The 23919-nt window shown below is 36.1% G+C and overlaps 1 protein-coding gene and 1 pseudogene across 3 annotated transcripts in view; both read right to left on the reverse strand.

The window, feature by feature from the left end:
• Nucleotides 1–23919, reverse strand: part of LOC138692264 (protein unc-93 homolog A) — a 270619-nt gene that overhangs the window by 73479 nt on the left and 173221 nt on the right. The window lies entirely within an intron of this gene.
• On the reverse strand, nt 5362–5447 carry LOC138695417 (U6 spliceosomal RNA; annotated as a pseudogene).

The following is a 23919-nucleotide window of genomic DNA, read 5'->3' on the forward strand; positions in this document are numbered from 1 at the left end:
AGTGTATTATGGATGTCTTCTATTCATGTTACTTATTTAGATATTGATTTCATTCATTCATTCATTCATTCATTCATTCATAATGTCCTGCCAAAGGGCAGGTCTTTCACTCCAAACCCAGCACTCTCCAATATTTCCTATTTTCTGCCTTCCTCTTGGTCTTCGAATATGATCCATATATCTTAATGTCGTCTATCATCTGATATCTTCTTCTGCCCCAAATTCTTCTTCCGTTCACCATTCTTTCCAGTGCATCCTTCAGAAGACAGTTTCTTCTCAGCCAGTGACCGACCAATTCCTTTTTCTCTTCCTGATCAATTTCAGCATCATTATTTCTTCACTCACTCTTTCCAACACAGCTTCATTTCTTATTCTGTCTCTCCATTTCACACTTTTCATTTTTCTCCAAATCCACATTTCAAATGCTTCTAGTCGATTCTCTTCATTTCGTTGTAATGTCCATGTTTCTGCACCATACAATGCTACACTCCACACAAGGCACTTCATTAGTCCTTTTCTCAGTTCTTTCTCCAGAGGTCCGCAGAAGATGCTCATTTTTCTATTAAAAGCTCTCTTTGTCATTGTTATTCTCCTTTTGACAGCCACCGGCGTAGCTCGGTCAGTTAAGGCGCTTGCCTGCCGATCCGCAGTTGCGCTCGGGCGCGGGTTCGATTCCCGCTTGGGCTGATTACCTGGTTGGGTTTTTTCCGAGGTTTTCCCCAACCGTAAGGCAAATGTCAGGTAATCTATGGTGAATACTCGGCCTCATCTCGCCAAATATCATCTCGCTATCACAAATACCATCGACGCTAAATAAACTCGTAGTTGATACAACGTCGTTAAATAACCAAGTTAAAAAAGTTCTTTTTTTGACTTCCTGACAGCAGCTCATGTTACTGCTTATAGTGCACCCCAAATATTTGAAACTGTTTACTTGCTCTATTGCCTCATTTAGAATTCACAAATTTACCTTCTTTATTTTTCTTGCGGCAACCATGGTCTTCGTCTTGTTTGAATTTATCTTCAGTCCGTACTGCTCACAGTTGTCATTTAGCTTCACTAGCATATCCTTTAGTATCATCTTCACTTCTTTGATTAATGTTTATGATATTGGTGATTGAAAAATTGGAAATTTATCTTTTGAAGAGGTGGAGAAGTTCAAATATCTGGGAGCAACAGTAACAAATATAAATGATACTCGGAAGGAAATTAAACGCATAATAAATATGGGAAATGCCTGTTATTATTCGTTTGAGAAACTTTTATCATCCAGTCTGCTGTCGAAAAATCTGAAAGTTAGAATTTATAAAACAGTTATATTACCGGTTGTTCTGTATGGTTGTGAAACGTGGACTCTCACTTTGAGAGAGGAAAAGAGACTACGGGTGTTTGAGAATAAGATTCTTAGGAAAATATTTGGGACTAAGAAGGATGAAGTTACAGGAGAATGGAGAAAGTTACACAACACAGAACTGCACGCATTGTATTCTTCACCTGACATAATTAGGAACATTAAATCCAGACGTTTGAGATGGGCAGGGCATGTAGCACGTATGGGCGAATCCATAAATGCATATAGAGTGTTGGTTGGGAGGCCGGAGGGAAAGAGACCTTTAGGGAGGCCGAGACGTAGATGGGAAGATAATATTGAAATGGATTTGAGGGAGGTGAGATATGATAGAGAATGGATTAATTTTGCTCAGGATAGGGACCAATGGTGGGCTTATGTGAGGGCGGCAATGAACCTCCGGGTTCCTTAAAAGCCAGTAAGTAAGTAAGATATTGGTGATTGAGGCAGTGATGAATAATGGTATGTAAATTTCCAACCCGGCATTTTTCGTGAGGGAAGGCATGAAAAACGCCAATCAGATTGGCCGGCCTCGGAGTTTTGAACCGGGGACCGCCCGAATGCGAGTCTCGAAAGTTACCGTTTGAGCCAACTCTCTCGATAATAATAATAATTTATTTATTTTATTGGGTTATTTTACGACTCTGTGTCAACATCTAGGTTATTTAGCATCTGAATGAAATGAAGGTGATAATGCCGGTGAAATGAGTCCGGGGTCCAGCACCGAAAGTTACCCAGCATTTGCTCGTGTTGGGTTGAGGGAAAACCCCGGAAAAAACCTCAAGCAGGTAACTTGCCCCGACCGGGATTCGAACCCAGGCCAGACGCGCCAACCGTTACTCCACAGGTGTGGACGATAATAATAATAATAATAATAATAATAATAATAATAATAATAATAATAATAATAATACTTACTTACTTACAAATGGCTTTTAAGGAACCCGAAGGTTCATTGCCGCCCTCACACAAGCCCGCCATCAGTCCCTATCCTGTGTAAGATTAATCCAGTCTCTATCATTATACCCCACCTCCCTCAAATCCATTTTAATATTATCCTCCCATCTACGTCTCGGCCTCCCCAAAGGCCTTTATCCCTCCGGTCTCCCAACTAACACTCTATATGCATTTCTGGTTTCGCCCATACGTGCTACATGCCCTGCCCATCTCAAACGTCTGGATTTAATGTTCCTAATTATGTCAGGTGAAGAATACAATGCGTGCAGTTCTGAGTTGTGTAACTTTCTCCATTCTCCTGTAACTTCATCCCGCTTAGCCCTAAATATTTTCTTAAGCACCTTATTCTCAGACACCCTTAACCTATGTTCCTCTCGCAGAGTGAGAGTCCAAGTTTCACAACCATACAGAACAACCGGTAATGTAACTGTGTTATAAATTCTAACCTTCAGATTTTTTGACAGCAGACTAGATGATAAAAGCTTCTCAACCGAATAATAACACGCATTTCCCATATTTATTCTGCGTTTAATTTCCTCCCGAGTATCATTTATATTTGTTACTGTTACTCCAAGATATTTGAATTTTTCCACCTCTTCGAAGGATAAATCTCCAATTTTTGTATTTCTATTTCGTACAATATTCTGGTCACGAGACATAATCATATACTTTGTCTTTTCGGGATTTACTTCCAAACCGATCGCTTTACTTGCTTCAAGTAAAATTGCCGTGTTTTCTCTAATCGTTTGTGGATTTTCTCCTAACATATTCACGTCATCCGCATAGACAAGAAGCTGATGTAACCCGTTCCAAACCCTGCTTGTTATCCTGGACTTTCCTAATGACATATTTTAAATCGAAGTTAAAAAGTAAAGGTGATAGTGCATCTCCCTGCTTTAGCCCGCAGTGAATTGGAAAAGCATCAGATAGAAACTGACGTATACGGACTCTGCTGTATGTTTCACTGAGACACATTTTAATTAATCGAACTAGTTTCTTGGGAATACCAAATTCAATAAGAATATCATATAATACTTCCCTCTTAACCGAGTCATATGCCTTTTTGAAATCTATGAATAACTGATGTACTGTACTCTTATACTCCAATTTTTTCTCCATTATCTGTCGAATACAAAAAATCTGATCAATAGTCGATCTATTACGCCTAAAACCGCACTGATGATCCCCAATAATTTCATCTACGTACGGAGCTAATCTTCTCAAATGAATATTGGACAAAATAATAATAATAATAATAATAATAATAATAATAATAATAATAATAATAATAATATTGATTGCCTTAATATGTGCCTATCGGATTGTGTAACATGAAATGTAATTCCGACTTTTTACACCATTGGCTTGGCTTTAACGTCGCTTCAATAGACCCTCGAAAGCAGGTATACATTGAGTTGGAGATCTTTTTATGTTATTTTTTTATGGTTTTTACCATCAGCGACATACCATGGATAGCCACAAGAAGGAAAACTCTATTTGTGAAAATGTCCTGTTGTAATCAGAAGGTTGGCCTGTTTGATAGTTGCATGCTGCCTTTAAATATAAGCCTCCCTCCGTGTTAGTGAGAGATAAACGGGGCTCAAGGCTTTCTTAATCCTGGAATTAAATCGAGATGACTGGTATGTGTAAGCCTTCGCAAAGTCTGCACCAACTGACATTAAAGGATTCTCTAGTTCGCTATACTGCTGGCATTATGTTATTGCACTCTGAGATTTACGTCAGGTTTGGGACCAGCTACCTCCGCGAAGATTTACAAAGTTTACCTTAATCTCTCCATGTGAGCGACTGGGTAACTTTTTCAGTAGTATAGTGCTAGAGAACGGGCTCATACAGCTTCGATTCCTGGCGCTGACTGCTGTGGACAAGATGCAGTAGAAAAATAGGGTTTTATTACAATTATCTACTTCCATGAACATTACCGCCCCTGAGCACGAGTTTTACTCTTTCAGGGGCGAGCTAAAGTTTTTCTGTTTATATTATATTTTATGTTACAATTATTAGCTAAATAAATAAATAAATAACTAAATAAGTAAATAAATAAATAAATAAATTTAATTAAATAAATACATAAATAAATAAATGCCATTCCAATAACAATCTCCATTTCATCCTATTCGTATCTTCATTTCATTTCATAAATTGACAAATACTTTTTCATTAAACAATTGAAGATTTTTTTTTTAAACAACCATAGTCCAAAAAGATAAATTTTCAGGAGAAACAAGAAACTGGCATAGGTGTTTTTTCATCGCTGTTATTTATACTCGCTTTAACATCTTTGGTCATATCGCGAGTTAATCTTTTTTGGTGTAAACCGAAGGCCTGTGTACTGTTGTTGAGACTTATTCTATTGTTGTGAACTAGATGGCGAAGAATTCAGAGCCATAGTGGGCCAAACGCCATTTATTAAAAAGTAGAAAGCAAGGGTTAAAGTTAAGTGAATACCACAGTTTAATGAAGATTAACATATCATTTAGTTTTAATATGCATACTTTATATTACTTACTATATGTTTCATTGCATTATGATAATCACTTACTTTTAACCATTGTTTTCTGCGTTTTTATTATATGGCGCTTGGCCCACAATGGCCCTGAACCCTTCATATGTATTACTGATTTGTTCTGAATATGATTTCGGTGATGAATGGGGTCGGTGATATTCAGGAAAGTTGTGGCCCGAATTTCCTAGCTTTTGCCTTACGGTTGAGGGAAAACTCTGAAAAACCTCAACCAGAAAATTCAACCCGATCGGGAATCGAACCCGGGCCCCCTGCGTAAGAGACCAGCATGCTGACCCCTACACCACAGAGGTGGTCTGCAGGGGTGTTGTTGATACAGTTTTTTTTTTTTCCTATATCCGGCCAGAGGTCATTTTCCGAAAGATTTTTTTTTTTTCAATTTTTCTGATTTCTGTTTACTAAACTAACACAAACACAACACCCATGCCCGAGGCGGGACTCGAACCCACAACCCTTCGGACCAAGCCGTAGAGTCATTGCGTGCTTCTACGGCTTGCGCCACCCGGGTCGGCAAATTTTGCGTGTCATTCTTGCGAATGGGCCATGCTAACCTTCTCTGTATCGTTGCAATTTTAGTATATGTACCGCCGAAGCGAGTACAGTTATTAAGGAACTGTTTCTCTCTCATTAACGAAGTAAATTTATATGTCTTCGTTGATTTTATGAAACCGCCTATGTGACTTTACAAAAAATAATTTTTCAGGAGGATGAAAGAGTTAATTAAAAATCAACGGGCTTACATAAGAATATGAATGGCAATTACATTAATATTCTCATTATAGAAATAGAAATATATATATTCTCCCTGTAACATAGTCCTAGTAAGCTTATATTAAATTAATTTTCATTATTTTACTAGCTATCTCAAATATTAAATTAATTATAATTCATTGAATTAAATCAGCTCATAAATTAAGTTACTACTTTACCTTATAGATTTATCTAAATTTAAATAAATGTGTAGTGAAGATTATTGCTGGAGAACCTTTTAAGTGTAGTGAAAATATTTGTAATTTAAATTTATGTATTGTATTGATTAAGGCTGGTTGAGTGGAAGAGAAGGCCTTATGGCCTTAACTCTGCCAGCGAAAATAAAACATTATTATTATTATTATTATTATTATTATTATTATTATTATTATTATTATGAAGTAATTCAGTAGAAAATCTTGGTAAATATGATGAACATAAATTACATCATCGAGGTTCAGGGTAGGCCTATCAATTTTAAATTAATTTTTTCTTCCCCCTGAAAAATTATTTTCTGTAAAGTCACATAGGCGGTTTCATAAATTCAACGACGATGTATTGTATGTCTGTCATTCCTTTTGCATTGTTAGTGACTCTAAGATCTATTGATTTTTGAAGCGAAGAGGTAATAAATATTAGGATAAAATGAAAGATTTTTTTTTTTTTTTGTTCTCGCGTCGCACGCGACATTTTCTGTCTTTGTCCCACACGGATATGCTCTTTCACTTGTGCACCATAACATGTCAACACAATACTGCTGCCAACACTCTATTGGCTTAGCTTAGGTCATATATCTTCTTATTCTGAAAGCGCTTATAGTCTTACAGTGGATTGTTCCTTGCTTCTAGTTTCTTCCTGCTTCCCTGAATGTTTTTTTTAAATATAAATTGGGCAATGCAGTATTTCTGCGACTCCTCCCTGCTTCAGTTCTGTTTCCCATGCAACAAGGCCAGCCACATGTGATTATTTCGAGTAATTTATAGTTACGTAACATTCTTCATTAAAACTTAGCACTTAAGTGTGTAAATCGGTAAGAAAATATTGTTTTAATGTACACCTACAGAACAGACACGGAGTTTCGCTTTGTGGCGGGAGGAGCTGCATTACGTAAGAATTACCTAACTTGACGATAGATGTCCACAAGATGCATGGTTGCCAACGCCCCGTGCCTGCTTTCCATTGTGACTTGATTGTCGTCCAACCGATTGCATAATCGGATTTGCAATTTATTGTAAATGTATCCAGTCATGTTTAAGCTAACCACGTATGAAAATACTCGCTTCTCTCTATTCTTTCATTCCGGAAATATCTTCGAATGCTAACATTTCACTCGGTTCATGCAATCATAGAACCATTAGATTATGGATATCGATTTTTAAATTTTGTTTGAGATTGATTTCCATCATATTGGTAATACTATTATCAGCTGATGGTAACGATTTAGCGATTTTCATGTGTTTATCCTTATAGATTCTGGCGTTTGTTTCTGTGATGTAAGGATGTTAGTAGAATTTACAATCAATTTATAGGTATACCAGCTTAGTTTAAAGTTAAAGTGATTTTTATATTAAAAACAAATACTTTATATTTCAAATAATATCATAGATAATATCATTTTATAGTGACCATCGATGCTAAAATCCTTGAAGTACAATGCAGTGGATACGACGTCATTAAATAAACCGAGTAGAACATCTTTTTTGATTCGAACTTTTTTCTTGCATGTCGGGAGACAAATTCGGTTGTGGTTGTGCGAGATGACGTCATTAGTGATTAATTTGTATTGTGTTGTTGCGTATTCAGAACATTTCGAGGAAGTGCTTTGGTATTTATAAATAAATAACGTTTCGTTATGCTTTAATTATTCTAATAGTATTAATCGGAAGAAGGAATATAGCTTTCAGTTTTAGTGTTACTATAATTATAAAGACATTTATGTCAGATGACCCTAAGAACTAAATACAACGGACATAAGAAGAGTTTATTAATAGAATATGTTTTGTATATACAACACTTCACTTGTTTCAATGTTCGCGAGAGACAGGATGTCTACTACCACGACACGTGCGCATTACGAAGGTATGTTTTCATCTTTGTGTTTCTAATACTATTGTTTAAAGATGATAAGCTGATAACAACTTGACATTAAGTCTTATAACATTGCATAACATTAAGCCTTATGTTTTATTACCTTTCTTTCCCTTCCAACTTTATTTCTGCAGATGATGATAATCAAAAATACAAAACCGGAGACTTTTTAATAAATTATTAGGCCTATTGAACAAACTTGGCAATGAAATTACAGAAATAACATATTTATTATTATTATTATTATTATTATTATTATTATTATTATTATTATTATTATTATTATTATTATATCAGCGGGTCAATGTTAGTTATGTCCCGCCCACTATAGAGAGACAGGCCAATTTTACACATATTTAGTATAACTTGTTGCTTCTTTGACAGGTCAGGTTTGGTTAGTTTAGGTTTTTGTTATAGCCTACCTTGCATATACGATTATAGCTCAACATTGGCAGTGATAAAAGTGAAATATTCGTTCAGTGGGCGTTGGATACTCTACATTCACCCGACAGGCTCATGTCAAAGAAGTCCCGCGGGACAAAATTCCGGGACACCGGCGACGTTGATATAACCTGGGCAGTTTCGAGCGTCGTTAAATAAAACTATTTTTAACATGGAAAATTATTAATAGGTAGGACTGTAGGTACATAATAGAAACATATCAACATGTGACTGGGTTTGTTTAGTAACAATTGAACTGCCGTTCATGCAAATGAGAAAGCTGGGACAGAATGTTGGAAAATATTGAATCGTTGGTCATATAATTTATGATGCTCATTATTATTAGACTTTATTATTATTATTATTATTATTATTATTATTATTATTATTATTATTAGTTCTGAAGTGTTTGGGAAAAGTGACATAAGTCAGTTTTCACAAACCTTTTTTGATAATTTATTGACAACTTACGGAACATCTGCTCGCTTGGAAAAAAATACATAAGTATTTCTCCCATTACAATAATTCATACAGAAAAAATCAAATCGACATAAACCAGTGTAAGTCGTCAATAAATTATCAAAAATGGTTTGTGGAAACTAACTTACGTCACTTTTCTCAAGCACTGCAGGATTATTATTAGCATTATTATTAATTTATTATTAATTGTATTTTTATTAATTGTGTTTATTATTGATTATCATTAATAAGTGTAATTAGTTACCATTGCCACCGGGTATTCACCCATTTGCACATACATCATTAAAAACATTTCACGCATTAACAAGGCTTCTATGAATTCTCTGTCACTTTTTCCTCCCGAGGTTTTCCGCAACTGTAAAGCGAATTTCGGGTAATGATATGTCGAATTCTCGGTCTTATCTCTCCAAATACCATTTTATTATCAATTCTATCGACTCTAAGTAATCTAATAGTTGATAAAACGCTGTTAAATAATCGACAAAAATAGTTTCTGGTCATGTGGTTAGGATATACAAATCCTTGTCTTGTACAGAACGAATAAGAAAAGGAGAAAACAAAAAGAAATAATATGATATAAAATCTCCATGAGATACAAGACAGAAAAGGAAATACACTCACACGACTCTTATGAGAACGAGATATTATATGAGTAATCTTCATTCTCCTTCAACACATCGAATACTGGTCCCTAGATCCACAGCAGAGAACATTAAAGTATAATCACATTCTACTATATACAGTCACGAAGCTTGAGTTTTGAGGGTGCTGGAAACAATAGACTGTGACGGTTCTATTTTACATTGCCTGTAATGAGGCGATATTAGCGATCCTAGTGGTGAGCAACTATCTAATGTTTGCATATTTACTACGTATTGAGCTTCGCGACTGTCTATACTAGACGGTGGTATAATTATAGGAGGCAACTTTACATAACAGCTCTACCATGGTCTCTGCCGTAACTTCATTGCAACAAACAATACCGCATCTAATAGCAAGGACTGATCGGTTGTTTCTTTGAAAAGAAGTTAGCGGAGGTGAAGGTACGTGCAGAGTGAAAGCGAACATAATTGCTGTTACATGGAAATGTGTATTTATCTTACTTTAGTATATACCTGAGAAGGAACAAACACACTTGAAAGCAATTTATTTCTGGCAAGTGGTGGGTGTTTGGGTTTTAACTCCTAATTGCCAGATTACTCATGTCCACATGTCTGTCTTAATTTGTTTCTCGGAAACGGCTCGTCAAGAAAACCGTAATATTTTCGTGTACAGTATATTATGGAAGATCTGACAGAGAATCGAAAACACGAGACGCAAATATATTGTGACGAAAATAACACATCAAATTTGGCTTGTCTGAAATATAAAGAACAACACAAGGAAATAAAGGTTTTCCTCGTAACTATTCTTGAAGTCATTGAGCAGGAATCAGTGCGAAGAATATAACGACAAAAAAAGAAAACCGAGGTGTGACTGTGCCGGAGAAATGGCTGTGGGTTTTACTTGAATACGTATTTAAATCAACAAATCTAGACGAAATCTTTCGTTTGACACCAAAATCAGCACGCTAGCACATCAGAGTCGCATGTACAGTATGTTACGCGGAATGACATCAAATCATTGACAGCTTCAATAAAACAAACTACGGGGTGTTTCCGAGGTGGTGTTACAAACTTTCAGGAATGATGGCGAAGGGCGAAGGAACCCTGGTCCGGAAATGACTGAGTCGAAAGTTATAGGCAAAAATAGTTGTGTGGAAATGGAATTGTAATTTGGCACCACGTGCCCTCCTTCCCTCAACCTTTGGAACAGTGGTGGAAAGATGGTATGGGCAGGATATCTCCTACGTGGGTACTTGACCCGATACATTCTGTGAACTTGTCTACTGTTCCCATTGGCTCATCCGTATTCGAAAATCAGCTCTGCTTATTCCGCTCTCATGTACTCCTCCATTTCACTAGCACTGACCGACTGGACACTGCAGCTTGTACACATACACTGCTGTCTACAGACGTGCATATCAGGACCGACCATGTCCGTTACACATTACGCTATCTGCATTGCTTTAGTGTAGTTTCCCCTCAGACAGCGCACTGAATGGAATACTGTAAGTAGACAACGTAAACAACGTCAGATGAATACAGTATGTGTAAGATGTACAGATAAATACACATAAATAAGGTATGCAGAGGAATAAAATTATTTCATTTCCACACAACTATTTTTGCTTGTAACTTTTGACTCGGTCATTTCCGTATATCGAATCTGTCGACGTATTACAATAATATGTATGTATGTATGTATGTATGTATGTATTAACACTATAATTTGGTATACACTCGGTAGCGTGATATATAATATATAATAACATTACAATATTAATAAAATTCACAATAATTACAGCAATACAAAATAAAATAAACGTAAATTTACTTCTAACTATAAAGAAAGAGATGCAATAAACCTAGGACTATAAATAAAACTATCCTATAATAACGCCTACAATATGCAAAAGTAAAGCTAACTTATAAGTACTTCTATTACACCCATCTATTACCAACTTAAGTAATTACATATCAACTTAATTATATATCATCTTAATTAATTACATATCATCTTAATTTTTATTTACATATCAACTTAATTAATTACATGACACAACTTAGTTACACTGCACCTACAATTACATTTTCAGTCTAATCTTCTCAACCTTTCCCTAAATGTATTGATTTTGAGAGGACCACCCTGAAAGATTGCCGCAGGTAAGCTGTTCCAGTCTACTATTGTGCGGTTAACAAAGGAACATTTTGCCACGTCCGTTCTTTGTTTTCTGCATTTAAACTTCCTAATATGATCAGCCCTGCCTAAGTATGATGATGTCACTAATTTGGTAGTAATACCGGCCCATGCTTTGTGTCCCATTTGTGCCTTAAACAATTGCCGTAATATTGTGTGTGGTATTTAATAATAATAATAATAATAATAATAATAATAATAATAATAATAATAATAATAATAATAATAATAATGATGATGATGATGATAATGAAGATGATGACAACGACAACGCAGCTAAGGAAAATGAGAACATCACTATCAAATCATCGCGGGGGCGCCATGTTGTGCTACTTTTTATGGTTTGTCAGTAAAGCATATGAGAGGATTATTTCCATGTCAAATGATCCCATCCAACACTTAATGAGCCATTGCGAAGTTTAAACTCACTGAAAGTATGAAGTTGCTTATTTAGCATCCGACAAACTCACTACCTGTACCCATTATGAATGTTGAATATTCATGTATTTTTACAGCCCGCGTTAACATCTGTTGAGGATGCAGTAATGCAGGTATTTTGAAAACAAATGACGGCGCATCTCGCGTGTCATGCAGTGTCGCAACAGTTGAACTGCACGTTTATTGTATTTTGCTTGTTGAGCCTACCCTCGACCTTGGATTGGCCACACCGTGTAGCACGTCCTAATGAAACCGAGGTCACGGTACAAGACAATTTTGAGGAGTCATTCTTGCAGAAAATCAGAAATGTTACAAGAATATTCTGCTTGTCGAGAAAACCTTGTTGCAATTACAGGGAGAGTCAGATATCTACTCTTACTGTGGGAATCGCTTACGCTGGGACTCCTTGAACGATTTGGCTGATTATCAGGTAGTTACCCCTCTAGGGTTGCCAGGTTTTCGTATATTTCCATTTCGTCCTGCGGATTATTATGTAATCAACTTGGCCCACGGACAAATTTTGTATCAGAAAATGTATTTAACTCATCCTCTCATTAAGGAACATGGTTTGTTGATACTTACGAATGTAGGGTAGAGTCAGGTAGTATCGGACATCGGGTAATATCGGACAGTGCGTTTCTTTCATCTACCACCATATGATAGTACCTGAATGACATGGTTACGTTTCTCTATGCGATATCACAGAAACATGACCATGTCAATCAGGTATTATCATTGTGTGGTAGATGAAAGAAACTCACTGTCCGATATTACCCGCTGTCCGATACTACCCGACTCTCCCCTAAATCCATACAAGGAACGTGGTTTGCTGATGTAGATTTTTTACTTGGTTATTTAACGACGCTGTATCAACTGCTCAGTTATTTAGCGTCGATGGAAATGGTGATAGCGAGATGGTGTTAATGTTATGGTTTATTTAACGACGCTCGCAACTGCAGAGGTTATATCAGAGTCGCCGGATGTGCCGGAATTTTGTCCCGCAGGAGTTCTTTTACATGCCAGTAAATCTACTGACATGAGCCTGTCGCATTTAAGCACACTTAAATGCCATCGACCTGGCCCGGGATCGAACCCGCAACCTTGGGCATAGAAGGCCATCGCTATACCAACTCGCCAACCAGGGCGACTAGCGAGATGGTATTTGGGGAGATGAGGCCGAGGATTCGCCATATGGTTGGGGGAAAACCTCGGAAAAAACCCAAGCGGGAATCGAACCCGCGCCCGAGCGCAACTCCGGGTCGGCAAGCAAGCGCCTTAGCCGGCTGAGCTACGCCGGTGGCTGCTGGTGATGTAGATGGCGTATGTCTAATAAATCGTTGCAAGGAACGTGATTTGCTGATGTTTACGTTTGATGTACGTAGATGATGCATACAGGGTGATTCAGACCACCGATAACAGTAATTTATTTCGGAAACTAGTGCATTACAATTTTCGAGACAAAAATATTTATAACTAAACCACATGTGAACTTTCACTTGAGCTTGATTTCATCAATCAGTTATAACAGGAAGTAGGGTCAGTGGCATATCACTTTAAAATTTCAAATGGGAGTCGAGGTCAAATATGGTACCATTTGATAGAGGTCTTCAAAACAAACCACTTTCATAAGAAACGTTTTTATTAATTCCTACTCTTTCAATGAGAATACGCAAGAGAAGGCAATGCCATTAATATTGAGAAATGTTACAAGAAGAGAATATAAACAAGATAAGTGCATTTAATGTTGACATAGTACACACGCATAATTACCACATGGCTGAGTGTAGACCTGGTGCCCGGCAGCACATCCTGAACCAGCTTTTGGAGGACGTACCACTGGCAACACGAGCAGTAATGTGGCTTCAGCAAGATGGTTGCCTAGCTCATTTCTCTTTGGTGGCACGTAATACAGCCAATCAGTTCTTCCCTGGGCGATGGATTGGGAGATGGTGTTCTGTGGCACGGCCAGCACTATCTCCTGACTTGATCCTTTAGATTTATATTTTTTGGGGATGATTAAAAAACATCGTCTATCAAGATCGTCCCACAACAAGAGATGACATAAAACAGCGAATCCAGGAGACCTGCCAGTCACTTGACTACGCCGAAGTGTTAGGAGTCACTGACAGTGTTAGAAGAAGAGTACGGGTGTGTGCTGCTCAGAACGGCAGACAGTTTGAACATTTATAAAAAATTAATGGAATTGTCCAGTCTTTCAGTTACATGTCAACATTAATTGTCTTACATCAAATATTCATATGTATGAGGTCTCGCCCACCTCATTGAATATTACACGACTAATATGAATTAGTCAATTTGTATTATTACTGTATTGTCTTGTTTACATTTTCGTATTGTAACATTTCTCAATATTGATGACGTTTTTTGTACGTTTTCTCATTGAAAGAGTAGGAATTGATAAGAACGTTTCCTATAAAAGTTGTTTGTTTTGAAGAGCTCTATCAAATGGTACCCTATTTTACCCAGACTCCATTTTAAAATTTAAAACTGATACGCCACTGATCCTACTTCCTGTTAAGGCTGATTGATGAAATCAAGCTCAAGTGAAAGTTCACATGTGGTTTATTATAAATATTTTTGTCTCTAAAATTTTAATGCTCTAGTTTCCGAAATAAATGACTTAACGGTGGTCTGTTACTGGAGGTACGTTAACAGAAAGCCACAATTTAAGTCATAGGGCCTACAAGTATTTGTGTGCACTCATAGTTGAGCTCTGGCATCTTGTCAGCTCATTTGAGTCGGGTGGATACAAAGGAAAAATTGTGACGGTGTCGTGTATAGTTCCTGGGGTAGCTCAGTCGGAAGAGCGTTCGCGCGCTAAGCGAAGGGTTCCGGGATCGATACCCGGCCCCGGAACAATTTTTCCTTGAAATTATTCAGTAGACCAAACTGTTTAAGTATAAAGGCTTGTAATAATAATAATACCTAGAAAAAATACGTACTAATATAACGTATAGTAGTACTTCATCATAATAATAATTCTTTATTTATACTGGCAGAGTTAAGGCCATAGGGCCTTCTCTTACACTCTACCAGGTCACAGAGTATACAAGCAGTTAAAATTAACAAAAAAGTTACAGAACAGAATACTAACATATTACAAAGAGAAATAATAATATAATAAAATGGACACTAAACAACATGAAAATAATACCATAATAGAAAACAAAAAGAAAGTAAAATACATTGGAATATAGCAAAAGCAACTCATTTAGCACAAATGGTTAATATGGAAAACATAAGGAAGAATATAACAAAATAGAATATAATAAAATAATAAAAAAGAAAAAAAAAAGAAACAAAATTAAATAAAATTCACAATAAAAGGCTATCATAATAAATTCGTCAGCTGATAAAGGGAACAAAAAGGGGAAAGAAAGGAAAAGAAATATATAGCCTATATTTTTACATAACTATCGCAGAGAAAAGGGCTTATAACTGAAAGGAATCTGAGCTGAAAAAGTGCAATTTTAATTTATTTTTGAAACTAGACAATGTCCGACAGTCTTTGACATGTTATGGTAGAGAGTTCCAGAGATGAGCTGCAGAGACGGTGAAAGATGAAGAGTAGAAGGATGTTCTGTGTTTAGGAATGGAGAGTGTGATATGGTGTTGTGAGCGAGTATCTATTTCGTGATATGAGGACAAATGTCTCTGAAAAAAAAAGGAGCGAGAGAAAGACAGTCGGATAATCGGTCAATCGATTAATAGGGTGACGGATAATCGGGGTTCTACTGTATAAGTTATTAATGTACTCCCGTGAACATACTACAGCGGTGAAACTCTCTACCATTTCCATTTACCCAGGTGCAAAGCTCAACACGATGGGCATGATCTTGTAGCCCTAAATGTTGCACTTCTTAATGATGATACGGATACAGTTCATTTAAATGGAGTGTCCTCCATACCTTTGACTGAATAACACAAGCTACACGTCTTGTTGAAGATCGAGGACTGCGTTATTAATCCCCGATATTAATAAGCTGAACCTTCCTCCTGTGACTCTGACTAAAGCGATCATTCCATTCAGTTCAACTGTAAAAAACCTGGGAGTTCATTTTGAATCTAACCTTACCTGGGACACACATATCAAACACACATGCAAGAAAGTATTTTCCACTATTCATTCATTAAAAAGACTGTACCACTATCCAGCTAAATTAAAGCAGACGCTTGTACAGACTCTTATTATGCCACATTTCGATTATTGTGACGCTTTATTCAGTGATCTCATGGTGGATTTATCCCAGAAACTGCAACGTGTTCATAATGCGTGTGTTCGTTTCATTTGTAATGTCCGCTACTACGACTACATTTCGCCTTCTTTCGATAAATTATTGTGGCTCAGGTTAAATGAGAGGAGAAAGTTACATTCCCTTTCTCTCTTATACCAAATTTTGCACACCTCTACTCCCTCTTACTTATCTGTCCGATTCCACAGTCTTTCTCGGTATCATAACTTAAATACTCGGTCACAATATGATAACACGCTAGAAATACCACTGCACACATCATCTCTTTATACTTCATCTTTCACTGTTGCTACTTCTCGTCACTGGAATTCTCTGCCGCCTGAAGTCAAGGACTGCCGAACTTTCATTTCCTTTAAATGTAAATTAGAAGAATATCTTATGATGAGTTGCCAGATCTAACGCATTGCAAATATTTAATGGAATGTGTTCCATTGTATTTATTTATTTTTTTTTCGTTTCTTATTTTTATTATCTAAATCGTGTTTATTTATCACTTAATGCCAATATGTATCCCACTGTGTTGTTTTTTTTATTATTAACTAGCCGTACCCGTGCGCTCCGCTGCACCCGTTAGAAATAAATATAAAGTAATTACATAATTAAAATAGGACATTTGATCCAGGGAACATTCGTGTTTGATAGAAGGATAAATCGTTTAATATGCTACTTAATTTAAATTGCATCCAAATAATTAAAATGCGATCATTTTGGTCCAGAGACCACTCATTGGTGCAATGACAATGCCTTTAACATGTTTCTAATTTTTATTACATGCAACCATAGTTTAATGAACATTGACATCATTTAGATTTAATGTGTATACTTTATTTTACTTGTTATAGGTTTCCATTGAATTATGGTAATAACTTAATTTTAACCCTTGTTTTCTACGTATTCAGTAAATGGCGTTTGGCCCACTATGGATCTGAACCCTTCAAATAACTTAAATTATATTATATAATATTACATTACATATATTATATTACATTACATTATATTATATCAGAAGTTACTGTAATAACATTATAGCATTATGTCCATCTAGAGAAACTACACTTTTCAATGGTGAAATAATAATTAATTATACAAATCGGTTAATTTAGCTTCCGATATTACTTCATACAAACACAGAAACATTCTCTGTAGGCTATCTTTCATAGCTTTCGATTGTTGCTGTCCAAGGCCCCTTATAGACGAAGTCATTTGTTTTTTATTTCATTATACGGCCTTAAGTGGCAGTTATTTTAATTTTAAAACTCATTTATCTCATTAAATATCAGTCCTATCAAATTTTTCAAGGAATAAAACTTATCGCAAATTATGTTTAAAGAAACTTTTGTTATGTAACATTTTTCACAAAAATCAATAATAAGCGAGATATTTCGATTTATTTAATTCAGGACCCCTTATAACCCCCTTTTAAATAATGTATTTTGAATGCCATATAGCCTAAAATGTAAGTTACAACGAACATAATTTATATTCCAATTTTCATCGAAATCCGTTCATCCATTATTGCGTGAAAAGGTAACAAACATACAGACAGACAGATATACAAACAAAAATTTCAAAAAAGCGATTTCCGGTGTCAGGGTGGTTAATTATATATGTTAGGACCAATTATTTTTGGAAAATCGAAAATTACCAGAAAAATTTCGGCTACAGATTTATTATTAGTATAGATATATATTTTTTTGTACATGTTATTCTATTGTCGGTTTCTGGTTTAATTATGTAAATCCTACTTAATTGTATTTGATTCTAACAACATTTATATGTATTTCACTATGTTTATTTTTATTTTTTGAGGTAAATTTTATGTAACTACCTCTTTTGATCTCGTTATGTACCTAAATTGTATCAGTATGTAATTACTTAATTCCGATCCAGTTTTATGTTCAACTGTGTAAGAAATTTTTAATCCTGGTTGAGTGTAAGAGAAGGCCTTACGGCCTTAACTCTGCCAGATTAAATAAAGCCATTATTATTATTATTATTATTATTATTATACAGCGTTGAGAATGGTTTTTTCTTCTGCTTTATCATGTTGTTGACGTCTTTCATACTGGATACGAATACTGGGGAGTGAAGCAGTTTGCCTTAGTGTGTTAAATGTTTCACTAATAGTAATAAGATTCAGAATCCTAGGCCTACTATTAGGATAACGGCGGTGATATTCGGTCGCAGCAGCTGTTGCACTCCCCTCACACACACCATAAATAAATAACATATCAGCATATTCCTCAGTTTTAAATTTATATCATATATCATGAGATAACTAACAAGCTGCTAACTCCACAAGATGGAGTTAACTTAAGATGCGACAAATGACTATCGATACATTGCAAAGTAAGCGCATACGCTGACGTTTGAGAGCTATTTTCACACCAACACGTTTAGAAAATCAGTGATTAAGTTATTCCTGAATATGTGAGATAGGAAAAAACTTTATTACGAAAATATGTTCGAAAGCACTTCAGGGAAATGCTCCATTAGTGGCGGTAAAACTTCGTGAATCACCCTGTATAAAGAAAGATATTTATCTATACGATCTAGAACGGGTGCAGTTTACTGCATATCTTGGTATAATTTGCGGTTTTCGTTAACACTCGTAGTTTATACAGGGACATCATTTTATTTTTACTTCAATTTTTTTGCACCTGAGTTTTTTAATGTACTTCACTCCCACTCCTTCTACTAATGAAGTTCAACCGTCCTCCACACAGATCCAAGACCGCATATAGTAAACAGCACTGAGTTAGTGAGTATAGTACGTTCCAGAAATATTTTCGCGTTTTCCAGTGACGAAAGAGCTTTCAATATTGAATCATATTTTCGTACAGGTACTGTCCGTTTGTCTACGTCGCATCCCGATTTCCCTCACCTGCTTCTGTTCGCCCCTCTGTAAAAGCTGGGCTGTCTTAGCTCTCTTCTGAAACATTAATTTCTGTTAGGAATTGGACGTTTACTTAATATTATACAACTACTTAAAATAACTTAAATAAAAGGGCCTCGTTAAGTAATTAACTGTCACGTGGTTTCCCCCCTTTCTACGATCCTGCAGCATAACCACTTGGACGGATAGTAGATAGCATGTCTGAGTAATTTTATCTTTTCGGATCGGGCAGAAGTGAAGATTGAATTTACAGTGCGTAAGGTACTCTTTTATAGAGTAGGTACAGAATTATTTCAACATGAGTTTTTTATTTAATTTATTGGGTTATTTTACGACGCTGTATCAACATCTAGGTTATTTAGCGTCTGAATGAAATGAAGGTGATAATGCCGGTGAAATGAGTCCGGGGTCCAGCACCGAAAGTTATCCAGCATTTGCTCGTATTGGGTTGAGGGAAAACCCCGGAAAAAACCTCAACCAGGTAACTTGCCCCGACCGGGATTCGAACCCGGGCCACCTGGTTTCGCGGCCAGACGCGCTGACCGTTACTCCACAGGTGTGGACTTTCAACATGAGTTACTAGTATGAAGGACGAAACTGGAAATTGGAATTAGATGCAATAGTCTATAGTGCGATAATATGCACAAAAGAGCTGAAGTCTTTATCGAAATGAACGGCCACCATTTTCAAAATTGTGTTTAAATATTCATATTATGATTATTTTTCAATTTAATTTCTTTCTATATATTGTATGCTAATGTGCTATAGAGTGTAATATACACTTCATAATGAATATGTTCGCATGGATAACTCAGTTCGTGAGTAAAAACACTTATTGTTAATACTGGACTGTAGTTTGATTAAACAAAAACCTAATGAAAATTATCGAACTCAAAATCGCGATATTTTCTAGTTTACGTAAATGGATGAACTACGTTTCTTCCATCCTATACCTAGTAAAGTGATTTGTTTGTGTTTTACGCCAGTTATCATCGAACTACAGTCGTGGAAGGGGATAGCAAAGTGTACTTCCGTTTCTCTAAAGATATAGCCAGGTTAATATTAAAAATGTTAGTAAAAATAAAATGATGTCCCTGTACAACTGTCTGTTATTATAGGACGAATCATACTTATTACTCTCAATGCTGGTGTGTTTTAGGTCCATATCTGACTTGAAAACTTGGCGTATCACATCAGTACTTTACTTTGTACCTTAACTTGAAATACCTTCTTCAGTTATACATATAGATTAGAAACTTCATATCTGAAGGAGCTACTTTCAATATCAGGATTTATAGAGAACATATTTCGGACACTGAGGCAACTCCGCTCGTGTTTGCCCTTGGCATTAATCAACCTTGAAGAAACGCTGTTCTCTGTAGGGTTGTCCAGTTTTCCTACCGGAACACTCGGCTTACGTGAATAAAGTAACCTTTGTCAAGATTAATATCAGGCGTGCAGTAACTTCCTACTAACCTCAATACAGTATTCAGCTAGCGGTTTCCATTGTGGGATGGGGAATGTAAGCTTTTATGAACTATATGTCTATAGTGTTTTGTAAAGAAGTCACTGTCAACAAAATCAGGAGTTCTAAAAAATTGTTTAAGATTCACCATGTCATAATAGTACATTATGCAACGAGCCTATAATGAAGGTAATTAAGAAGCGAGTATGGATATTTATGAAACGAGCGCAAGCGAGTTTCATAATTTTCATACGAGCTTCTTAATTACCATTATAGGCGAGTTTCATACGACTTTTTATGCTCGACCATATTTCTAACTTGATATTATTAATTTTCTTTGTATCTGACCTTGACCAATGTCCCGTATGTTGTGAGATGTGCGCAGACGCGAAACTATTGATTTTTTCCGAGGAACAGATGTCCACATTGACCTTGCTAGGCCATAAGAACCTACAGAGATAACACTGAAATTAAATTAGACATTGAAAAACGAGATGACAAATTGAATTTATTTGAATATTATTTACAATTAACTCTAATTATTATAGTAACAGAACATAACCTTCTGCGACACTATTGGATTTCCAGCCTCCGTGACTTTTCGGTAATTCTCTTTCGATTGCATATCCGAGAATAATCGATACTTGCGGTTTTATAACGGTACAAAGCTGACTTGTCATTGGCTGAACACCTGTAAGCTGAGTTGTCATTGGCTGAAAACACCTGTACTTTAATGAGTAGGTGTACTTTAATGACATGCATTAAAGGACTGCTGCCAGGTGTATAATTACTACATTTCGGCATGGTCGAGCATAAAATGTGTTACAGTAGAGCGTCTCGTTTAGGCAGAGTGAAAAGTAAACAAAGTGCAGGTAACATGTGGGGGAGGACGAGCCGTACGATAAACACGAGGGATGCATAAGATTTTAGTTACAACATTATGACGGAGCATTAATTGAAATTATATTTTCCAAAAACACACAAAACAAAAGAACACAAATTGGATAATGTTATCATATACACATTTTAACAAACAAGCAATTGTAACTTTGAAATAATTCAATATAACAAATCTAATTTTGCTACTTATATGATGTTGCTTTCAAGCAGCATTTTTTACGGTCATGAATTTCATTCTCTGTATGACTAACATAATTCACCGTCTTCTGTGGCCGAATTAACAAAACTATAGTATATTGGTCTGAAGTGACAACACTATTTTCTAAACATAATTATCCCTTCTCAAAGTTTAATTTGTTCAGGTACTGTACACTACATATATTGAGATATAAAATTTTACGTGTACGTCTTTGTTTGATTAGGCCCAAATTCAATATCTTCGTCTGAGTCATTAGAACTACTTAATAAGATCAAAACTCCTTTAGTTTAAATCTTAATATTACCCAGATGTTCAAATATTAATTTAATAAATATATCTGTATTGTATTTAAACGCATAATAAATATGGGAAATGCCTGTTATTATTCGGTTGAGAAGCTTTTGTCATCTAGTCTGCTGCCAAAATCTCTGAAAGTTATAATTTATGAAACAGTTATATTACCGGTTGTTCTATATGGTTGTGAAGCTTGGATTCTCACTTTGAGAGAGGAACAGAGATTAAGGGTGTTTGAGAATAAGGTACTTAGGAAAATATTTGGGCCTAAGAGGGATGAAGTTACAGGAGAATGGAGAAAGTTACACAACGCAGAGCTGCACGCATTGTATTCTTCACCTGACAATTAGGAACATTAAATCCAGACGCTTGAGATGGGCAGGGCATGTAGCACGTATGGGCGAATCCAGAAATGCATATAGAGTGTTAGTTGGGAGGCCGGAGGGAAAAAGACCTTTAGGGAGGCCGAGACGTAGATGGGAAGATAATATTAAAATGGATTATAGGGAGGTGGGATATGATGGTAGAGACTGGATTAATCTTGCTCAGGATAGGGATCAATGGCGGGCTTATGTGAGGGCGGCAATGAACCTCCGGGTTCCTTAAAAGCTAATAAGTAAGTATTTTTTCAGAATTTGTTGCAGTATCAAACTTTACACATCTCAGAGCTATTGTACAAAATGTGCTAACTTTACAATTTAAGTTTACACGTTCGTAAAATTACCCTTCATTGTGAAACAGAATACTTGTAAAGTGCGCAAAATTTAATTTGTAAAGATTTGATTTCCTTTGTAAAGTTCAACATTACAGACAAAGATTGTGAAACAGAAGTTAACAATTTACAAGCAAAGTTTACAATTTACAAAGATTGTAAACTTTGTGAAACAGGCCCCTGGAGAATACAGTGATAATCCTTAGAATTAGATTTACAGTTCTCTGGTTTTAAACTATGATAAGCCACATTGACCTTAATTCGGGAGAAATAATTATGTGAAGATATTAATAGATAGCTTGATTATGCTGCTTGAAAAACAAATATGGTAACCAGGCTTAGGCTCCGAGACAACTTATGAATCAAGACAAGTTAACAGTGCATCGGAGTACAGATGGAGTGAGATGGCGCGTTGAGTTTTGTTTACCTGTGCGTTATGTACAATCCGGTTCGTGATCAGAGGTACAGTATTCTTCCGTCTCTCCCTACGAAACGAACTCAGGCTATCACAGTCCAATTTCAATATATAGTGAACATTTTTTTCGAACTAGTTGCAAGTATGTATTGCATGGTTGTTCATTGTAATGCTAACGACTTCAGTGCCACCGAGGGCCATGGAAACTTGTGAGGTATGTATCCTACTTCATTTTCCACCGTCACTAGATTGTACTATTAACAATAGAATACAGGGTGTCTCTAAATCAGCCGTGGCGAAAATGTAATCGTGCGCCGAGCCACTGTGTAACCTGCAATATGGATAGCACCTATGGAGGGAGGCGGATACCCGAAGGAGAAGTAAAGCGACTGTCTGACTTATTAACGGATTTTCATTTTACTTATGTCAAGCACTTAAATATAATTTTATACAGTATAAGGTTACAAACTAATGTTTAGTACGTGTAACAAAGAAAGAAATGAACAAGAAAACATAAGACACATTATCACAACCTAAAATTAACTGTCTTTAGAATGTCTCTGCGACAGAGTTTCAAAATCAGGAATTATGTCACTTACTGCCAGTCGTAGTTGATCACGAAGGTATTTGTCTGTCAGTCGTAATCTAAATTAGGTTTTACTATTTTCATTGTTGAAAATAATTTTTCACGAACGTAAGTTGTAGCGAATATGGCTTCAACAGAGCAAGCGAAACGAAGCTTCGGATAATTATTTTTTGGCAAAGATTTGAAAAGTTCAACATTTGTCAAGTCCTTACATCTAGCTTTCATTGTAACATTACATTGTAAATCTGTGAGTTTAAATTGAAGACCTAACCGCATTATTCGTACATCTACTGAAAACGGATCGAAAACAATAACAATACTTAACCTTTTAATGT

Source organism: Periplaneta americana, chromosome 2 (genome assembly GCF_040183065.1).
Source record: "Periplaneta americana isolate PAMFEO1 chromosome 2, P.americana_PAMFEO1_priV1, whole genome shotgun sequence".
Classification (NCBI taxonomy): domain Eukaryota; kingdom Metazoa; phylum Arthropoda; class Insecta; order Blattodea; family Blattidae; genus Periplaneta; species Periplaneta americana.